This window comes from Sinocyclocheilus grahami, unplaced genomic scaffold (genome assembly GCF_001515645.1).
Source record: "Sinocyclocheilus grahami isolate Dianchi unplaced genomic scaffold, SAMN03320097.WGS_v1.1 scaffold192.1, whole genome shotgun sequence".
Classification (NCBI taxonomy): Eukaryota; Metazoa; Chordata; class Actinopteri; order Cypriniformes; family Cyprinidae; genus Sinocyclocheilus; species Sinocyclocheilus grahami.
In genome coordinates this window covers 1,131,420-1,155,283 of record NW_015505371.1, presented here as the reverse complement: position 1 = coordinate 1,155,283, position 23,864 = coordinate 1,131,420, and the positions used below count along the sequence as shown (strand labels likewise).

The 23,864-nt window shown below is 37.0% G+C and overlaps 1 long non-coding RNA gene across 1 annotated transcript in view; it reads right to left on the bottom strand.

The window, feature by feature from the left end:
* Positions 1–7,742: 7,742 nt before the first annotated feature.
* Positions 7,743–23,864, bottom strand: part of LOC107594911 (uncharacterized) — a 32,927-nt gene continuing 16,805 nt past the window's right edge. The window contains exons 2-3 of the long non-coding RNA XR_001610213.1: positions 18,692–18,752; positions 7,743–7,883 (exon numbers count right to left, since the gene is read on the bottom strand). This is a non-coding gene — a long non-coding RNA (uncharacterized lncRNA). The remainder of the gene's footprint in view (positions 7,884–18,691; positions 18,753–23,864) is intronic.

Genomic DNA, 23,864 nt, shown 5'->3' with positions numbered 1-23,864 from the left:
GGTTGAAGTTGATGTAATCAAAAAATCTTTGTACTTTAAAGTAAAATTAAAATGAAATGGAAAATATAAAAATAAAAACCTCAATAAAAACTATAATAGTATCTCAGTTATATACAAAAATAACACACACCCTCATTTTTGAATCCTTAAGAGTATTGTTCTATTTATTCTCTCTAAATAAATAAATAAAAAATATCCGGAATAAAGAGTTTTAATTCATGAACCAAACCAACCAGCTGAGGTGAATCACAACACAGTTCTATAACTGTAAATACAGTTCACACACAGTTATGAAAGAGATTGACAACTTAATTCAATACCTGAGCTGACTCCTTTTAAAGTTTCAGGACTCACAACCAAATTCTATAAGCCAGTTTGCTTGATGTGCGCTGTACCAACTAAACCATCTGTCACGTCACTGACGTACATATGACAGAAGAGCAAGTTTCATGCGGTATTTTTGGCTGTCAATCACTAATGTTAGGACTGTCAACCTCTCTCAGCTTATGAAAAATGCCAGGTATTGTGTGTTCTGTGAGCGAGACAAAACTTCTGTTACGTTTCGGTGGAGGAGAGAGGAAGCGAAACAGGATGGAAATCCAAAAATTGTAAATGTATATGCGGAAATCTTTAGAGCGTTTAACCACCTGCAATGCATTGTGGAGTGATCTCAGTGAGGTGTTAGAACATTTGGAAGATTTGTAATGCATGTGAATCAACTCTTGATGTATATCGATTGTTTGTACACAAACAAGATGCTTAAAATAGACCCAATGCTTGTGGGACACAATGGCCAAGAGCCCAGTCAATGCCCTGTTCTATTATGAACAAATGCTGAGTCCAATCTATCATCTTCAGCCCATAAAGTAGCAGAGTGGCCTCACTAAAGCATGATGTTGCTGCCTGGAATGAATGGCATAAAGAATGAACTCATGAAAGGAGCCAAAAGAAAGAAAGAAAAAAAACTACAATGATTTCTGTTGTGACACACATGGAAAGGCAGTGGAAAGCTCTCAAATCCCCACTGGGATTGATCTTCTCCATCATAAGAGAATGTTACGATCAAGATTACAGTGTCACTGTCATTGAGATTTTTGGTTTTGAGGCTGAATTCAGTAGCATATAACATAAAAGCTGTTTATGTGGGGATATATATATATATTTTTTTTTTTCAAGATATATATATCTTGATATTCTCTTTTTGATTCATTTATAGGTATTAGGTGTTTTTTTTAGACACAGAGTCCTGGCATGCATGCAAATCCAATCAAGTTTTTGCAAAACGGAAAGCCTCACTTTGTTTTTAAGCAAAGACCCTGAACAGTAATTATCTATTAATGGTGCAGTCAGTAATTTTTTGTTATTTTGTGCTGGAATGGATGCAGTCTGATGCAAGATCAAAACATATTCATGGTCAGCCATTATTTACTGGACATACCCGAAACAAGGGCTTACTATAAAAAGTAAGAAGTATTTAGCTGGTCAGACCATGTCAACATGTGGTGGCATGTAAAATAAAGAGCTTTAAGTAGGCTACTGATAGGACTTATGTGAGTGCACATCATTTCAAAAAATTTTCATGTATGTGTAAAACTATAATGAGGGAAAATTACTTTGGAAAACTACAAAACACCTACTTGAGTTCAGATCTGACAGATTCATCACAATCTGTTTGGAAAGGATTTGTTAATCATAGCCAACTGCCAATATGCTTTACACTAAATGTTATGTCTTGCAACCAATTTCACTATGTCTATAAAAAGTGTGAAAATGAACTATATGTCCAATTGACTGTTATTTGTACAGATATCCATCCAGTTGTGCTAATTAGTCAATTGCAGGTCAGTGGTTCTTGTCTGCAGATGATTAGCAGTCTTGTTTTCACATATGGCATTACAGTTGCACTTGAGGTATAAGGGAATGCTAGCACCAACTGGAAAATGCATAGATCTTAAAAGACTAAAATGAGATCAAATGTATTGTTCTTCATTTTTAGAAGAACCAGCAACATTTGTGTTCTTGTGCTGAAGCACTGAAATGGTGGAGGACATTAGCAAATTATCTGGCCTTTGTGAATAATTCTTACCACCGTTTGTCTAAAAGGATTTTGAATAAGCGGAGTTCATGAATAAAAGTAATTTTACTGATGTATAGCTAAAAAAAAAAGTGAGACTTGACCATGAGATTACCATGACTCACTCATTTTTGGAAATGTGTTGCATAACAGTTTTCAAGGACTTGGCAGTAAAAAAAAATAAATTAAAAAAAACTAAGAAAACAATGCAAAAATATCATTATCATAGTATTTTGTTTCAGTTCAAGGTTTATTTAAAGACGGATATATTTCAAATATATCAGTATACAATAAGTTTTTTTTCTTACCCCATTGTCAAGTGGTTAGTGTGCGTCCGTGCGTGTGCGTGCGTGTGTGTGTGTGTGTGTGTGTGGATAGAGAGATAGATAGACTTAGAAAATTATTATTTTGCAGTGTAAAAACTACAGCAAGCAACTGATATCATAAGCCATATATGCAATAATGCAGTAATTTCACCTATTATGGGTAATTGAGTTTCCTGAATAAAAGTAGCAGACATTCCACCTGCTTCACACTACAATAATGTTCCTGATAGGAAGAGACATCTAGAGATATCTACTACCCTCTCTGAATTTTCATATTTTGACAATTTTAAATGTTTCTATCGTCATGATCACTACTTATTGAATTCCACCTTCAAAATGTATGCAAGCACAAATTATAAACACCTAAGACTCTAAATCTAAAACACTTTTTCATGCAGCTTCCACATGCAAAAGTCAGATGATTTACAACAGAAGCTGAGTAAAAATCAAGGGAATTTGGTTCAAGGCTTTATCAGTGGACTTTGTGCAAGTACTTGTGCTGTACTACAAGAGAAACGTCAGTGAAAACACAAAACCATTTTGCTGGAATTAAATATTTCTTCTTTTGCTCTTTATGACCTTGGCTTCATAAAGCTTCTTTTATGAGACTAATGAGCACTTGAATGCACACACTCTGCTCTTTGATTCATAAAACAGAGCAGTGATATGTGAACGTCTGATGATTGATTCATAAACCGCTTCATACCATTGCCAAAAATTCTAAATGATCACAACCATCATTTTTTAATAACGAGAGGGGTACATTTAGATAAGGAAATGCTTATGTTTTTGAAGGGAAAACAGTCCAAGGGCAGCTACGACAGGGATAGCAAAGTTTTGCTGGGGCAGGGAAACAATCTCTGGAGCATCCAGCAACACCAACATCTAGTCACTGAAATAGGGGTCACTTCCCTGGGTTAACAAACTTGCACATCCCCTATCTGAATGGATCCTCGGCTCTTAAAGCTCTGTCCAAAGAGCCTGGGGACAGGCAGGAAGGACGATAAGGGGTAATTCACATAGAAGAACTATATTCTGTCTTATTTCAAGAAGCAAACTGTCCTAGATTCAGGTTCTTTGACCTTTTAACCCAACAGTGTTGCTGCACCAGTCATAGCAGACAATCATTAGATGGAAACAGTAGCCTTTAAAATGTTTTAAAAGCATCTGCTCAGCAGTGAGAGAATTTGAGCCAGTCTGCTTGTTGCTTTAAAACGGTTGAAAAGACATCTGATCGGGATATGCTATAGGCATTTAAAAGCATCTTTTTGAACAGCGCCAGTCACTGAACTTTAAGTAACTTACTTTGAAATTTCACGTCTGAGCCAAGCATTTCCACTGGGATGTGTTGGAAGCCCTGTTCACTTTCATTCACTCCAGTAAAATAGAAAGAAATGGGTTTGGTATAACCTCAGTGCAAGGACAGATTCAGTTCTGCACAGCACATGCACCTGGGAATGGATGGACATACAGCCTTCTTTTAAATGGGTGTACAGTCACCCTCAAGTCATGCTAAACCTGTATGTACTTTTTCCCCTATGGGACACAAAAGATGATATTTTGAAGAACAACATGGGTCTAAATAAGGTTGGACCACATTGGGAAAAAAACAACAACAATATCTTCTTTTTGTGTTTCACAGACGAAAGCAAGTCATACAAATGAGGATGAGTAAATAACCGAATTTTCATTTTTAAGTAAACAATCCCTTTAAGATAAAGAAATGACCTTATGCGTTGTCAGGTTTAAGCATAATCTTGTGCATGTAAACATACTCAAGCTGCTAATCAGAAATCAGATTTAAAAAAAAAATTTCAGAAACAATAAGTCCCAGTTCCCGACAGGCATCATAGAGGGTCAAACTTAATTTTTTTTGTCTTAACATGTAAATCTGCAAACAAACATGGCTTAATTTCTTTCTCTTGTGGTTTATTTATTCATTATTACTATTATTTTATTATTATTTTTTTTTAGCGAGTGTTGATTGCAACTGAAAAATTACTGACAGGATATAGAGAAATGTAAATAATTAAACATGTCCTTCAGAAGACTTCTGAGAAACTTTTACAAAAGAAAAAAAGGAAGATGAAATGGAAACACATTTTCCTCAGCAGTAATAGATTTTCATTGTGCTATATTTTCTCACAGGGTCTCTGGTGTTTTATATAAATCCACTGCTTTAAAACATGTGGCACTGCATATAGCATTATTTCAGCACCCAATAAATGCATGTTCCTCAGAGCATGGTGCAGGAGAAATCAATTTTAAGATATGAAGATCGGGTCTCTAATATAGTCTGGCCATAGTGAAATAACATTTTACTATGCTGCTTTACAATGCTCAAGTAATTTCAATTATGTGTGTGTTGTATAAATTAAAATCACACACATACACAAACACAAACAAAGGAGATTTGTAATGGACTTAGAACAATAAAAACACATCATTAGGCATTATTCCAAACCATGATTGATTATAGTTCACACAGCTTACATTACCTGCTGCAATCAAATAAAATTTCCAGGTTTCAAATAATAAATTGCCCATGTTCATAACTCATGTTGGCAGGTGAGAGGCATAGAGACAGTGGCGGAGCTAGAGTTTTATACATGGGGTGGCCAGGGGGTGAAGGCTAATTATCCAACCTGGCATAAAAAGCATGGATAAATCCTACGATTGCTGATTACTTCACATTACCCTACATCAGCTGTACATTCCCATACCGTAACTTATTTCTCTTATTTCTATCATCTGATTAACCAGCGGTTGGAGCAAAAGATCTAACATTAATTTACACAGTGACATTTTTTTAATGTTGTTCAGGAAACCTAAAACTTCAACTTATTTCAGACAGGGCTGCCAACTTTTGAGTTCAGCCTGGAAAATTAAGTTCTCAATTTTTCTAAACTAAACTATAGCCTACAGGGAACTCTATTGTCTATTGTAACAACTGATTTGTATAATTTTTATTAAAACGTATATCTATACATTTGTATTTATTATAATAATTTAAATTTTTTTTTAATTCTCCTCTCTAGTGTACATTTTTCTCACTAGTTTATGGACACAATTAATTTTCTGAGGTTATGTGACAATGTTTTTAAGCTGCTGTCTTTCCGTGGTTGAAACACTCATTGAGTGATTACACGAGACACTATACATTCAGTAAGTTGTAGTGTATCTTTCAGCATTCACTTGGATGTTCATTCATGTTTATTTCATGCTAATTAGAATGCACTCCTGCTTCGCTTGAACTGAGGTAAAGCGGGAGCGCACGTGAATCGTCATGCCGCTAAAGAGCTCCAAAACTGTATTTATCATTTTAAATTCTTAATAAAACAAACAGAATTTGAATGCTGAGACTTTGTTTCCTATTATCAAAAGTAACCTGGTCTGCCTTGTCTGTCAGCGCGTTATCTGTGTCCTCTTTACTCTGCGATGTTTTTCACTCCGTAAGAAAATGAACGTGTCGTGAGAGAGCGTACGTGAGAGTTAGCAGAGGCTGGAAGGTACACCAGACGAGATGAAGCGCGATACGGCACACCAGATGTGTCGCGTCCTTGAGGTCGAGGCTAAAATAAATGCTTCTTTCAGTGTGACTAAACAAAGAAAATGAAATAGTAGCATATTCAATTTTGGGGTGGCCAATCAGATGTCAGCGTAGAGAAGCTGTAGAGAGTGAATATTTATTGAAATGTTTTGCAGCTCTCCTTGTGTCATGCTTTTTGGATATAATTTTTTTTATTAAATAGACTCTTTCTGTTATTATTTTCCATTGGTGTGATGCAAAACCATTTGTGTGACATTGCAAAATAATGACCAAAGCCTGTTTATGACCGTTTTTAAAAAAGGAGGGGCCTTAATGGAATGCTACAAGCAGTCAAAAGAATCGTGTTCTACTTAGAAAATTGTGTTTGAAATTCATTAGCTACAGAGAAGGTGTCAACATCATGCATATTATAAAAATAACCCACACCTCTCCTAAATAGTATACTTAATAAAGGGCTTAATGTCACTTCATTGTGATGTTTTCTCTAGAAAAAAGAACACTCCCCTTTTGTTTTTAAAGAATGAGTCACCAATTGTGACAACTTATTGTTTATTCTAGGACAATACATTTTGTCAATTCATCAATAGAAAGTTCAAAAGAAGTTGGAACAGCATTTATTTAAAACAGAAATCTTTTGGGACATTATAAATGTCACCACTTTTGATCAATTTAATGCCTCCTTGCTGAATAAAAGTATTAATTCCTTTAAAAATAAATCTACCTGACCTCCAACTTGTGAATAGTAGTGTGCACTGTATATTTGGTTGATACTACATAAAAACCTTGGGCTCAGCCAACAGCATTAGCTTGGGACTAGCTTAGGTTGGCTGGTTAGCATGGTTAGTAAAAATTACATCTCCTGGCAGCAAAGAGCATCTGTCTCCACTGACAATCGTTCAAAACTAGCTGTGAATTCTCATAAAATATTTTAATAATATACATCAATACATATTAATAAATACTTCATAAATATTAAAACCGACTTCTATTTTTCCCTGTCTGCTGTTTTTCCACATCTCATGAGGGTTTGATAGAGATGGGTCTGAGATCATCTATGTTCTTGGCATCATTAGTAGAGTTATCTACCAGCAAGGGCTAACGGGTCCATGCTAAGCAGCCTGACCCTGAACCCTTGGTGATGCCATTTACAGCTCAGATGATTGGCCTGCTGAACTGACTGCCCGTTAGCAAAGATGGCAGCATGCAGTTTGTAAACTGAGAGAGGGGAATGCTAACGCATAGCTCTCTCCAAGTATTACACACTCTCCTGGGCGGGACTACCTCTTTACATTTCACTATCAGTCACCTATATGGTGTCATTTTTATACCATCTAAGATCATGGCATCAATACGGGTGCAAGCAGTTTCAAATTTAAATTATGCCTTTATTAAAAAAGGTATTATATTACTGTCTTGTCTCTCTTGATCTTCCTCCTATTGTTCTCGGTGTCTGAATGTACCATACAAGCACAATATGAGATTGATCAAACAGTCAGTGTGAAAGAAGCTGTCTCTTACTACAGGATCAATGCGACAGAGAAAGTGAAGTGTGGCGTCCCGGCTCTCCATTTGCAGATAATGCACGCAGACGAACACTGCAATTAGTGGCAGGGGGGAGGAGCGGAGCTGCTATGGCGCTCTGAGACAAACGGGCTCATCAGACAGCTCTCTCTGTAGCCCAGAGTCACATGCTGCATTCCAATTACCACTGGCACCACACACACACACACAGCGTCTGGACGTGATGGAGGGCCGCAGAGACAACTGCAGGTAAAACACACAAGATGTTTACACTTGATTGACGTCAGGCTCACAAGGACAAGTGGACCAGAGGGCTTCATTACATTTTTCACAGTTGTGCTATGTGCTAGTCTGTCTTGTCGCATGTTGTTTGCGGTAGCCTCAGCATGAAATGTCTTTGGGAAGTCAGTTCCTTCAGGAAAACAAGAACACATGACTAGAAACACATGCATAAAAAGACTGGTTAAATTCATGAATTGCAATTTGAATTGGCCACATACCACAGGAAGCTGAACTGGAATTTGATTAATAGTCAGCATGTCTGTTAAATGTTTGGAGTCTTTTTTTAATGTTTTTGAGTCTCTTATGCTCACCGAGGCTGCATTTAATTGATAAAAATATAGTAAAAACAGTAATATTTTGAAATATTTTCTATTTTGATATATTTTTAAATAATGTATTCCTGTGATGGCAAAGCTGAATTTTCAGCAGTCTTCAGTGTCACATGATCCTTCAGAAATCATTCTAATATGCTGCTTTACTGCTCAAGGAACAACCATGCTGCATCATTTTTGTAGAAACTGTGATTCTTTTTTTCCAAGATTCTTTTATAAATAGAAAGCTCAAAAGAACAGCATTTGTTTGAAATAGAAATGTTTTGTAACAATGTATAAGAAACATGTACAGTCAATTTTGATCAACTCAACGCATTCTTGGTGAAATATTGATTTCTTTCAAAAAAGAATATCCATCTATTTATTTGTTTGTTCATTCATTCGTTCATTCATTCATGACCACAGATTATCTATATATACTCAATACTTTTACATTTTTTTTAAACAAGCCTTTGTCAAGCCTTTGACAAACTTTGCTTTTCTATAGATAAAAATTACAGTTACAGCCCTGAATTAGATGGCAGCAGATGACAGCTACAGACTGAGAAGAACTATATGATTAATCAAAGCGTCAAAGCAAAAACACTATTAGTGGACAAGTAGAATAGAATAATAATAACAGAATTTGAGAACATACACATAAGACTGAATGGAGAAAAAAGAAAGACTGAATTCAAATGACGTCACAGAATAAAATAATTTCTGACATCTTGGTTGACCTGATAGCATCAAAATATTCACACAGTGTTTCTCTATAGAATTGCTTCAATTACATATGTATATATTTTAGAGAAGCTCAAGGACATGGTTTTAATTGCAAATTGAGGTCACTAGGTGTGAAACACGACATTGAACCGCTTGGATGCTGTTCTCTGGTCTCAAGAGGATATAGCAATGTTAAGAGATGAATACATGAAATGCCAGATTCTCTGCGGAAAACACGTCAAGCTTGTTGCCTTGCTCATTGCTCTGCAGTTTCACAGTGGAAAAAACAACATCTAATTGTTATTCTGCTCGGACAATCAAAGTAAAGACACGCACAAGTCCAAACAATTATTCAACATTGAGTACGCCAAAGTATTTTCAATGCATTCATTTCAATTCCCTGTTCCTACATGAACACAAAAACCTTTCAACAGTTTAGATTACATGCCTGTGGGAATTTAATTTACAGCACTGCACATCAAAGTTATGCAAGGGGGAATTACTAAGGAAGCTCTGCCTTTAGAAACCTGAAATAAGTCATAATCATTAAAATCGGTCTTTTCCTCTGAATTTCAGTTAATTGGGCCTTGAGGACTCACTGTTTTTCACAGCGAATCGTTGAGAGTGTAATGCGTGTCACTTTTTTTATGCACTAGAGATCGAGAGAGATGAAACACACTGACACTTTGAAACCCCTCTAATCCAAGCACAATGATAATGACCTGAGCTGCACAAGGTCAAATTGAACTCAAGATTGAATTGGTTACAGTGAACAATACAGTCAGCAATAGTCGAAGACATTTAGCAAGGACATTTCTACCATCTCCCCTCAGGAACCCAAAGATGAGATGTCACTTATTTGCACACTGCCATTGAAGTGTTTGGGGTCAGAAAGAAATTGATACTTTCACCAAGGACACATTTTAAAAATACACTTAAATAGAAAAAAGGTATGTGTGTCTGATTGGTCCAAATGCTACAATTATTATTATTATTATTATTAATAGCTTAACCACTTTAAAATGGCTTTTTGGTTGCTTTTAGTCAGAACACGTAAAGAAAACGGCATACATACAGCAAGATAATATCATTTCACTTACCTGGCCTATCACTTGAAGCAAACATCCATCCCTTCTTAAAAGTCTGTGTTAAAAGAGAGCTGCCTGTTGCGCCATTTAATTAAGCGGACTGCTGTAGCCTATATCCAGATTAGGCATGTTCTCCCTTTATTTTAAATTTGTATATATACTGTTTGAATGACAGCTTGGTAAATCTGTTGGCGATCAAATATTCAATATCGCTACTCATCATAAGTACAATTGGTATATTATCAGCGCAGCGGGAGACGTTCAAACTAATAGCACGTAATTTAAATCTCTATGATGATTGGTTGATATCAGAAAGGAGGCTAGTCTCCCCTGTGAGGTTTCTTTTCTCAACACTCCTCAGTGCTGAAATTGAACACTCCATGGTGATTGGCTAATTTTTTTTTTACCAACGGAGGCACGAGAGCTCAGGGCTGTGTTCAGCGCCGACAAAAACGGTGCAAAACGTTTTTTAAACGGAACCGGTGATGCGTTGAACACCCTGTTCTGATGACGCAAGAGTTGCAATTATGGCAGCTGAGAAGGACATTCTTTGTGTTCTTCTTGAAGAATTTTCGGAGCCTGATGAAATCGGTATAAATACGTGTTTAATACTGCAAAATATGCTGGATGGTACAGTCACTGCCCTTGCCTTAAATATGTGCAAACAATATACTTGCTCTTGTGAATTTATTTGGATGTTAATTACATTGTGCTAGCTGTCCCTTTAATACCGCGTGGTTTACATACATGTTGCTGCTGAATGGGCTGACATGTTTGACACACCCACCAAACAAGAGAAAATGCATCTCAAACCCCGTTGCACGCCATTTCCAGGAAACATGACGTTCAAACCGGAAACATGTCGTTCAAACCGGAAACTGTAGCAAAACGGTGCACACTAGTTTGAGCTTGAACTTGCCCCAGCTCTCCCCCGGCCTCCCCCTCCCCTTCTCTATCACCTAGTGGTTGTAATTACATCAGCAGATTCGGCACATTCGCGATAGAAAAGCGGTGCTTTCCAACTTAAGTAACATGTTATGGTATTACAGCAGTGAAATTACAAACAAAAAATACACATTCTGAGACATGAACTGAAATGAATTGTGAATTTTATTAATATTAAATTGTCCTCCTCGCATTTTCACCTGAAAATTTTTGGGAAGCTGTGCCTCACCTGAGGAGCCGCCACTGCACATTAGTACTGTTTTTACTGTATTTTTAATTAAGTAAAGGCAGGCTTAGTAAACATAAAAGAGACTTCTTTCAAAAATATGTATAAAAAGAGAAATCTTACAGATTTTTCTTCAAGTGATTGGTGCACATCAAAGAGCTCTAAAAGTCTTGGGCTTGTTTCAAGACAATCAGATTGCATTAATTAACAAAAGGGTCATTTTATTAGATTATTGTAAATTATTAAAAAGTAAATAATATATGTTAAAAATATATTTAAAAAACAATGCTACTTTTCCTCTAAATACGCGCTCACATGAATCGGTACAAAAATCAACCTAAGCCAGTAAACCATTCTTTAGAAGATCCAACAATAACTGTTATGTACTCTCAGAAAAAAAGGTATAAAAGCTGTCACTGGTAATTGGTACCTTATCAAAAGGTACACTTTTCATTACCCTTAAAGTGTACATATTAGTACATTTTGAAAGGGTACCGCCACAGTGACTGCTTTTGCACCTTTTTTCTGAGAGAAACTACAGCTATCCCATCACCTGTCAACTTCTTGTTTCCAACCCTAAACAATCATCGTCAACATTTTCAGAGGATGGAAAGAATCCTATTTGAAACTAGAGCAAATGAACAGATGATTCTGACTGGGTCTGAAAGGGTTAAGGCAGACAGCCTACTATTAAAACATATTAACAAAAGTACATGACTTCAAAGATGCGCAGTGTCTTAGTCACAAGGAACGCACCATGGAAGATTGAGTACGCAATGTGGACGTTAAAACCAAAGAAGCACGACCGACATCATTATAAGCTGTTCTTCATTATCATTCAGTGTTTACACAGTGCTGAGTGTTTCTCTTATAGGCTAATTCTTTGATAGAAAAACAGACTAATGGCACAAAGTGTAATTAAAGAGTGTGATGAGGCATTTAGACTCCACTGGTGTGAATTGGCTTTCTGTGCCCACAGCAAACTCACTCTCATTCACTGCCGTCCAGGAACATGTAGGCCACCCATTGGCTGTCTGCGATCTCCACGGAATAACACTATTGAGTACACAGTGTTCCTCTGTATAATGGAACAAATCTGCACTAGGAGTTAATAACCTGTCCAAAAGAACAGAAATCCCTGTGGGACCTCTGTGCCTGTGGGGGTCTTGATCTTTAAGTAACTAACTCCCATGCTGTGGCGTACGGGACACCCCCGCAGCCCCCGTGGTGCGTGGGGGCTCCGGCCTTTTGGCGGGCCCCGTCGCAGGACATTCTAAAAGGCATTGCTTCGAGACACTGCAAAAGATGCGAGACGTGAGCGCAAAGGTAGTGCAGTGGAGCGAGCTTAATGTTCTAAAACAGTTTAATGTAATAATCATCAATTCCCTATAATTACAAATTAATAATGAATAAATAAATGATAATGTCATTACAGTTCTAAAACAACATTTTTCTCACATTTCACTTGTGATAAACACTATACTTCTAAGACGTCAGCCGCAACGTAATCGAAGTGGATATTTTTATGCTTAAAGCGGCTTATGTATGGAGCCACACACATGACATGCAGGAAAAAAAAATGTAAAGTGTGCGCACAATAGGCCTATAATTCGTTCCCTCATTTTACTCAATTGTGCGCACAATTTACTAACTCATTCCCTCCTTTTAAGTAAATTGTGCCCATGATATAATAATTCATTAGTTGATTTTATTTACTGATTTAAGTGAAATGTATGTATATGTTTTTTGTGCCATGGTCCACTGCTGCACTTCTCTGATGACCTCTGAGACCTAGTTTCAATGGCTAACGCTTAGCGGTTCACACGACTTGTCACCAGATTTTAATAGTTCGTTCTCGAAATTGAAAGTGATCAAGACATTTCTCCGGAGCACAATGTTACAAGAAAGAAGACTGTCCATTTTAGCTCTTCTAAGTATTGAGAATGCCTGCGCTCGCAACATCGACATTAAAGCTGTAGTCAAAGACTCTGCGCACCAAAACGCTTGGAGAGCGCAAAGGATTCGGTAGAGTTTTTGCTTGTTTGTGGTAGTCAGTTAATAAAAATAATAAATAAGTTAATTGCAAAAGTTGGTATATGTATAGAAAGTAAATTTTTCTCAATTTTTCTGTTGCATGTAGTTATTCCTTTAATTTGTTTTTCTCCTGTTAATTTTCTTACTGAAAGACATGAATTTTGCTTGTATAATTTTTCTAAAACAGTGTAGCGTCTGGACCAATCAAACACACAATATATATTTTGTTTTTATATTTAACAAATACTCTGTAACCCCCCTCAGTTAACAAGCCATATGAGGACCCATGAACCCTTCCCCCCGAAATGCGTAACACCCCAGGAAGCCGAACAGGCCCCTGGTTGCATGGCAACCAACGCTGATATCACTGGGTTTATTGGCCAAAAGAATGCAAAGCAGGGAAAATCCCTGCATGTCCCAGGGGAAGGTTCTTAGAATTGACAAGACAGTTGACCCTGAGAGGTCAGCTAAATATCTACAGCGGATCTAAAATATGAATAATTAATTATAACTAGTTATGGTTAATTATTCATATTTCCTCATGAGCTGAGTCGCTACAACAGTTAGCGAGTCTTATGTAAGACAGTGTTTGAACTGAAACGTGCTGGGCTGCGTTTCTCGATAACGACTGATCTTAGAGCTTAAGAGCGTGTTCTACGAGTCATTTATGATCGTTCATTATTGTTTCACGTGCAGATTTTTTCCCCCCAGTCTTTGAAGCATATTTCCTACATTATTTTATTCTTTTTTTTTTTGTTCAGTCATTTGTGTATATATGTGTATTTCTATTTTTTCTGCCCTTTTTAATTATTTCATTTATAAATTCATTTAAAAAAACAACAACAACAAAAACGAGTAATAAAGTGTACAATAAAGTACAATCATATCCTTATATTATAATCACATTGCACTTGAATAAAGTTAAAGGTGTAATCTGCCGATTGTCCTGCAGGTTACCGCATAACTCTGTCTTCTTACGATGCACATAGGGCTTTACGATTACTCCAGAGCACTCATAGACCTTCAAACTCTTTGCAATTTTTTCTCTGAGAAACTCCTTTCTGATATTGCTCCACTATTTTTCGCCGCAGCATTGGGGGAATTGGTGATCCTCTGCCCATCTTGACTTCTGAGAGACACTGCCACTCTGAGAGGCTCTTTTTATACCCAATCATGTTGCCAATTGACCTAATAAGTTGCAAATTGGTCCTCCAGCTGTTCCTTATATGTACATTTAACTTTTCCGGCCTCTTATTGCTACCTGTCCCAACTTTTTTGGAATGTGTAGCTCTCATGAAATCCAAAATGAGCCAATATTTGGCATGACATTTCAAAACGTCTCACTTTCAACATTTGATATGTTATCTATATTCTATTGTGAATAAATTATAAGTTTATGAGATTTGTAAATTATTCCATTCCTTTTTTACTCACAATTTGTACAGTGTCCCAACTTTTTTGGAATTGGGTTTGTACATGAAATGCATCAATGCAATGATAATTCACCACATTCATTACTGATAAATCATTATGTAAATGGGAGAGACGGACTCAGTAGTATAATTGCAGCAGGTGCACAATAAGTTTTGTATACATGATATCACTGCTGGTGGAAAGGGCCTCATCTTGTTCTTTGCATGGGGGCCTCTAAGATGTATGATACGCCACTGCTCCCATGCACAATCCTCTTTTGCTGTATTTGCCCCCATGCAAGGGCCTTGGCGAAACAGTCTTTTTGGAGCCTAAACTCACCTGAACTTTTAATCTAAAGTTAAATATTTTCCAGTAAATTAAATGCATGTGACAGAACAAGTTGGAGATGTCATTTCATGAGTTATCAGCATGAATCCACAACTGAAGCCTGGTCATAAGTTCAATGTTACAGTATCTGTAATTGTTTTTCAACAGTGCAATATGCAATGAAGGAATTATAACCTTCAGCTGTTATTACTCAGAGGTCGTCAGTAGGTGAAACTTTGTAAAAGATAGAATCAAAAGGAGTTAATTTATAATCAAAATACTGCATTTAATGGTGGGCAAATGAGGAAGAGACTGAAAAGTGTTAAAAGTTCAACGTTTTCTTTTGGGACTGACCACCATATTTACTACTACTTATCATATTTGGCACCAGGGTTGCATAGTCCATGTTTTTCCCGCAGAATTGGGCTATTTCTAAACTGTTGCCATGGGTTGATTTTCCCCCCCCCCACGGGTAAAAAGGTTTGACATATTGCATCAATTATATTTATTAAATGTAAAAGATTGGATGACCAATAATTTTCTCCTATTAAATTTAGATAAGACAGAGATATTATTTATTGGACCAAAAGACAGTACACAGAATCTCTTGGATTACAATTTGCACCTAGACGGATGTACTGTTACTTCCTCTACAGTCAAAAATCTGGGTGTTATATTAGATCGCAACTTGTCTTTTGAAAATTATATTTCCCATGTTACAAAAACAGCATTCTTCCATCTTAGAAACATTGCCAAGTTACGAAACATGTTACCTGTTTCTGATGCAGAAAAGCTAGTTCATGCATTCAGGAGCCTTTGAGCTGTGTCTATGATCACCACGAAATAGTGGTTTCAAATTTGCATAACAGTGACCATAAAATATATATTTTAGGTATAATATATGAGGCATTTTTTAAATTTTGATAGATGGGATATGGTCATTGGGATACCTTTGTGCTAGTTTTGCTATTCCGCTAATTTTGATACGCAGACCCGGCAACTAACCAGTCCAATCGAGATGAGTTAATCTGTTAAATGTTCTTTAAGATCGCACTGTATGACTTGACATGACTTGACCTAGATGTCTAGTGTGAATCTTTATTAATCAAAAGCAGCTTTAATAGCATTATTTAAAAAAAATGTATAAAATAAAATAACATGAAAAAAACGCAGTACTCAATAATCACACAGTATTACTTGACAGACAACTTGTTGTCTCATTTGGCTCCATTCACACAGCAGAGGCTAATCAAACTCACTCTTAAGTTCTGAAAATTTAAGAGAGTCTTTGGTTATACAATACAGTTGTTGCTCTTGTTCATAACAGATGTGTGTGAACAAGAGAATTGAATTCATCAAACAGGACTGGCAAGTGTACTCTGCTTCAGTGGGAATGTCGTGTGTAATAGTGTTTTCAGCACCACAAACACCTCCACCCAGAATGAAGAAGAATTAAAGCTGACGCTTCCTGTTTTCCATCCGTCGTCTAAGCAGATTACCTTTTCCCATCCACCCCTCAAGACCTTCCTCTCCTCAAAAAGTTTATCTGGAAATTTCTGCACAAAAGGTTACAATGTCACAGTCAATATGTCACAGCATGCGCTGGGTACTAGAAAAGGCAGATGCGACCCTGGAGCACCGAACCAGAGCGGTTTCATGATGATGAATGTGTAGCGAGAAACCCGAGGTCTCTGTGCCAATTCTATATGTGATGACGCTTGGCCATTGGTTCACTTGGGTTTTCCGTGGCAGGCCAGGCCGGTGAGGCCTCCGCTGTCTACCTGCTGTGGTGATTGCATCCTGATTCAGCCGAATCACTTTAGTTGCAATGTGACAAAGCAATAGAATGTGGCAGAGCGCTCATAAAATTGCATTTTGCAGGGGTCTGCACTTGCTTGTTTTTTCCCCTTTTTCTCTCCCTTAGTCATGGTTTCCACCTACAATGATGAATTTCAACTGATGTGATTTATTTCAGGAAGAGGCGCAGAGACAACCGCAGTTAAAAGGTAAATGGTCCTAATCTAGTGCACAGTCCCATCCTATTAACCTGTGGGTTCTGACCATATCAACATCTAAGCTGCCGGGATACTTCTGCCTTTATGACTCATTTTGGTTATATAGCCTCAGACCTTCACCTCCTCTGTGATTTTATTCAAACTCATTTGCAATTCAGCTGACCACATGCATTCAGTGCAAGGACGCCAACTATATTGAGGAAATAAAACATGCTCCATTCATTTTTTTTAGACAGAAACTGCCTCCCTAGTTCTTTTATGAGTACACGAACACTAAAATTAGGATATCATTGTATAATGACTAAAATGCATGCCCATTTTCATTTAAAAAAACATACTGGCAGCCTTTTTTTTAGCAGTACTACACATGCACTTGACACACACTCTCACGGAATTGTAATTCTGGCATAGAACCTCCATGTTTCCATGGTCACCTACCTCTCGTCCCGCTCTACAAGAAATTGCTCAATACATGCAATACAGAGATTAAATGTATCAAACAAACGATCCCTTAATTTTGTCAGCACCATAGGACTAGAATGTCGCCAAACCCTCTTGAGCATTAAAGCTGGCCCATCTAACAATCTGAAACGTCATGACACAGAGGATTACTTTCATATTGGTTGTCACCTGCTGGCTGTCAATTTGAGCCGTGAAAATAATCGAATGCTTGAGTTGAGTGCTCATTTACCACAACTTATGTAATAAACCATTTGCTGCCAAAACCCTCTTTATCACATTGTAACACTGGCCCGATACAGAATTACAGAGTGCTTTAATCTGAACGTTTTTATCCTGCAGATGATTACATGTCGCTGCTCTAAGCCCTCACGATAGCCATTGCCTGTCAGCTTGAAAAGGACCAATTACGGCATGGCTGCACGTATCCCTATTAAGCAAGTCTACCTCTCGGTCTGGCGTCTGTGCTGGAGGAACATTACCATTTACGCATTGTCTCTCCTAGTTGAGGGCACACAAATAAATGCAGTCAGAACTTGCGTTTGGCAGTTCCATTCATTTTAAAGGACTTTACAGCGTTAAGCACATCTTACCCGGCAGGTACTTTTATATTTTATTACATATTCATATACTATCCTCTCACTCTGTCTGTCTCACACACAAACTGATGCCCTTAAGACTTCCCATAATGCAAAGTAAAGCACTAGTGTGGCTGGTTTTAAAGCTTACAAATCAACAGTGGCTCCATTTTAAAAACTGGTGCACTGCCTTGTTGTCTGCTACATACTAATTGAAACAGAACCTCATAAATGACTGATTTGGACCACTCTACACACAAATATATCCATATTTACCTGCATACAGTACATTCAAGTAAAGCAGTATACATACTATATAGCAAATCTGAACAGCTTGACCAGCAGATAATATTGGATATATACAGTACGTATGTCCAAGTTTATCTGCATACATACAGAATATTTGCATAGGTATATACTATATTGCATATCTCTATTGCTTGTATCATCTCTAAATGTAAACCATTGTCACCCAGCTCTAATCTGTTAAATGTGACTATAAGGTATGAATTTATTAAGCTATTACTATAAACATTAACATTATGATTTTCTGTATGGCTGCTGTGGCGTTAGCTCATCGCTAAGCTAACAAAACAATATTTCAGCATAAAACTAGTTAACACACACAAATAGGCCTATTGGATAAAACACTTTTTTCAATTAATGCTTAACCATACTGTATGAAATATTAATAGAACAACATACAGTATCATTCTCCATCTTAGATAAACGTATTATGGGACTACCTTCTCAATTAAGTATGAATGTGGTGCTGCCTTTGAATTTGGCCAATATAAGGTCATTAAAGTTCCTTACCTGGTGTCGGGAATGCGCTTATGATGCCTCAAAGCACAACCTAGGTTGGCAGCTCAGTTGGCTAGAGTATGGAACAGAGAAAATACTACTATGAGTTGTTTACTGGAATTTTAGTTGGTTTACTCTGCAGATTAAAATATTAGTTAAACATAAATAGCTTAACATGTTTTTTAATCTATGAAAAAGATAGTTTCTTTTAGTTCATCTGTGAAAGTGCTTTCAGTTATTTATTAAAAGAGCAGATGCTTCTATGTTTATCAGCAACACTTGCCAACAATGTCTTTCATTGCTAAAAATGAAACAAACAAAAATGATGCCCAATAAAAAGTTCTGAAATGCACTTTGCAGCATTAAATAGCCTGGAGCAATGCTGAGGACAGGAACAACAGTAAGGACTTTTGCACTTGCGGAACAGAAAAAAAAAAGACAGAGTAAACAAATCAGAAATTCCATCTTGGACTTAATCTGTTCTTGCGCCGGAGGCTTGGAGCTCATGCCCTGGGGACCCCCTGCAATCGACTTACTCTCCCCGGGGATACCGCCAGTAGGAACACGCAACCGAATGGAAATCTCAATACGCAATCCACACAGACTGATATTGGAGGCATTTACAGTATGCTGAATATTTTGTGCAGTCAAGCATTCATAATAGAAGCACCACAAAGGCAACATTCAGGAAGAAAACAAATACCACGCTACTGATCTGAAACAGGACCTCCTTTATCCTTTATCCTCTCTAGTATTTGAGGCTATGGGTGGATGTGGCTTTGAACCTGCTGCAGATTTTGATTTATTGCAGAACAGCACTGTGCAGGACGTGCCCTGCATGTGTTTGTGTGAGTGTTTGACTGGAAAGACCAAGTGGGTCTAATACGCTGAGAAAGCTATCTGTTAGCATTCAGATTCATGGCCACAAATAAATTTTTTTGTGATTTCTGATATATGGTGTATTATAAAACTATCACGACTAGTCTGCATTAAGCATGAAAATGTCACTCGCAATAACACTAAAATGTGCTGAGAAATTTAATTCTCTTAAACTTTAAATGATACAAGTCTTTGGCAGCCCTAAAATACTTAAACTATAATAAAAGCTATATCGAAACTGTGAAAACTAATTCAAATATAATTTGAAGACAAACCTGTAGACCAGTATGATATGATATGATATATTTTACTGTATTACATATACACAACAACATATACACTGTAACCAAGACTGTAGTTATTTGATAAAAAATACAGTAAAATCCATAATATTGTGAAACATTATTTTAAAATATAATGTATGATGATGCTCAAGAAAAATGTGTTATTATTATCAATGTTGAAAACTGCTATGCTGCTTAATATTTTTGTGGACACTGTGATATTTCTTTAGGACTTTTTGATGAAAAGAAAGTTTAAAAAACGCATTAATTTGACAATCTTATGTAAAGTAAATTTCTTTACTGTCACTTTTGATCAATTTAGTGTGTCCTTGACTCCTTGCAGAATAAAATAAATAATTTATTTAAAAAAAAACATGTAGAAAATGCTGTAGTATTTAGTCGCAATATTAATACATAATAATAATATACATGGTTAATTTTGAATGACTGTCAATGGAGAAAGACTTGTTGGTTCCAGATGATCTACCAGCACAGTCAAGGGTCCATGCTAACCATCTAAATATTTATCCCTTAAGAAAGACAGATTCTGGGACTTAGCATCCCTATCTCCCTTTCTTTATGACTGCAGAGGGTGGTCAAAGTGTTTGGTAAAGCTCCAGGTACCCAGGCAGCCTCCAATTCTCGTTCTTCTGATGGCATTTAGGAGACTGACAGAAAGAAGGGGAGAGTCACATTTCATAAAACAATTATCACAGACAGCCACATGGCAACATGCCTGTTAGTGTTGATTACTTCCCTTGCATGCTAGCCTGGTGTGTTGAAAAAGTCTGCAACCTGCAGATGACTAAATGATTTACAGATGAAAAGGGATCCAGAACTCAACGGGCGCATCACAAAGCCAATACCGAAGGCTTCGCAAAAAAACACTTGAAAATGTCTCGGGTATGGAAAGCAGCCGAGAGAGATTACTTCCCAGAAGAGGTGCACTGTGGCGGGATGTTAAATGACTAGCTAGCTTTAAGGAAAAGATTACTCTCACACTGTAAGAAATGGTTCGATATGGCATTTTTAGCTTTTTCATGTCAGAGCCAGCATGTCCGAGCTGTTCACACACATTCATCACCAAAAGCTTTCCATTCCTTTCGCAACTATGCACCCTCGGCCCGCCGCAGACAACATCCCTCGCTTTCAATAAGGCTATTAAAGTTGCAACTCTACCACCGTCAGCCTATTCCACAGCTGAACACATGTAAGAGAGGACCTATGGGAGTCTGAAAGCTACAGAGTGTAAATTAACCCACATACACCACTGCCAAATACAACAGTAATTTCACACCTGGTTGGACAAAAACAGAACCAATCAATTTTCACTGGTGACAGGAAAAACATAGACATTTTAAACATCTACAATAGTACGAATAGTGTGTTAGCTGTCATTCACACATCCTTAAACTGTGTTTTATGGCTCTGAAATGTTGATTACGCCACTAATGGAGCCACAGATTGTGACAGCTTTTCCAATCTATTAAATTTAGACAACAATAGATGAAGAATGTGTAATGCCCAAATGTGATTTTGGCTTCAGGGGGTTATGGTCGAATATTCTGACTACAGTGTTTGCTAGATTTAATAACCTCAGAGAAGCGATAAAAGCTCATCTTAGCACATCTCTCAAAATCAAAACTCAAAATTGGTGTCCATGTAAAATAGGACAAAGAGCCACTGCAAATCCTCTAAAAAAAATGACTACAGGAAGTAATAAATGGACCTGTCTGACACATTAAATAAGAATTCGATAAAAGCAGCGTGTCCATTATGAAGGTATATTGGTCTGATGTGATGTGGCTAATGTCTGAGATTGGAAAATATAAATCTTTCCTGAAAATAAGCTTGTTTTTTCTGTCCCAAGTCTTTGTGTTACTAAAGTTCAACATGTTTTACCGTCAAATGGCCATTTATTATGACCTGCACAGGTGCTGTGGTGCTGAGAAAATAAATGCTCATTAAAATAAGTCAAGCTTTGTCTTTAAGCTGTCACAGTGGCACAACACCCACTACTACAGAGCTACATAAAGTTCAAAACAAACACATCATATGCAGCAGCAGTATGCGAGCAAAGAGGAAGAATAGCAATTATAAAATATGATAAAGAAAAATCAAGGACGAGGGAAATGCAACAATCAGAACACCAGCTACTCAATCCACCAGCCTTCATGTGGTATTCCCACTCCCTAATCTGAATCTCCAAGTGGCTTTTTAAAGCCTTGCCTCCACATCAATGCAGCTGCCAGTTGCTGATTGCAATAATTAGAAAATCTCTCTCATTGGTGTATGAGACAGGATTGGCAACTACTAGAAGGTCAAGTTTGGGCTGGCTAGCATAAGCAATCAGGCCCTGTGCTGGTAGATTCTATAACTGCACCATTCTGCAAATAAAAAAAAATCCTGTTTCTCCATTGACGACCATTCGAAAGTAGCCCTGTATTATTACAAAATAAATTATTTTTCAAGCAACATTTTTAATTGCACATATTTCATTCTTATAGGTATGATCTTATAGGCTGTGGCAGTTGAATGGGAATATGGATGGTTTTCTCCGGGCATTACAGGCCTCCTTGATGATAAGCAGCCAAACCCTGACACCCCTGGTCTTTCCAGAATAATAACCTGCAACAAAGGCTATGTTCGGAATAGCATACTAACATACCACATGCTACATCTTATTTCTGCAGTGGAGTCAGAGGCAAATGCTTTGTTAGCATTTACAATATAGCCAAAGCTTAAGGTATTAAAACAGACAATGCAAAAAAAAAACAGTGAAATGAAAGGGAAAATAAAAGAAAAAATCTACAAAACAATATAAAAAAAAACTGTATTCATGAAATGCCTAGACCCATGGAAGCGTGTGAGTTTATACTGTATCTCGTAATTCAGACTTTTTTCCACGCAATTCCAAATTCTGAATATAAACTAAAATTGTGAGTTACACTGTAACTTGCAAGCAAAGGGTCTGAATATTTAGGACCATGTGATATTTCAGTTTTTCTTTTTTAATAAATCTGCAAAAATGTCAACAATTCTGTGTTTTTCTGTCAATATGGGGTGCTGTGTGTACATTAATGAGGAAAAAAAAATTAACTTAAATGATTTTAGCAAATGGCTGCAATATAACAAAGAGTGAAAAATTTAAGGGGGTCTGAATACTTTCCGTATCCACTGTATACTATGCAGTGTTCAGTAAGCTGTAAAGTATACCATTCAGAAGCCGAAAGAAACTCATTAATAAACATTCTTCACATTAAAATTAAAATTAATTAATGACATTAGGAGACACTATTTGTTCCAGATTTTCAGCTCCACAGAAAACATAAACATTTGTAACGTTCAAAGTACAGTTACTTATCATGTGAAAAACAGAGCATCATGGGATGTTTGACAGTTTAAGAGCCACTTTAGTGTTGTCTCTAGTGAGCAAAGTTAAAGTGACATAATTTTTTTAAATGGTTTAAAACTCTCCATTTGCACTGCCTAAATTATCCCTTAGGCTGCAGTAAATTGGGAACAAGCATTGAGTTTTCTGTGTTTGGACTGTTTGATGCAGAGCAGTCAAGGGTACGGCCATCACACAAACTACTCACGATGTGGACAAAGTAATAACTTAATTCAAGCCTCTTTTGCATTGTGCACTTCAGAGATTTTGCTAGAATTTCAATGCAACACATTTCGGAAGAAATAAGCCTAAATAGTTCAGTTGGGAATTATGCATAATCGGAGGAAGGATTATAGAGCTGCATGCTTCTGAATACCTAAAATCAGAATTAAACAAAAACACTGTGTGTTACAGTGGTTAATTTGTAAACATGCATATTGCATACATAAAATAATATTTTTAAAACCATTCCAAGAGTCTTCATGTTATACAAGCACACTCTTCGTTAAGCAACAGGATAGGTCAACACAAATTTTTTTTCTCCCACATCACCCAGAGGGATGCTGGTTTTTCCATGAACAGCAGATATTGACTCCTACAATGTTGGGATGAAAGAAGGGAGCTAAGAAGC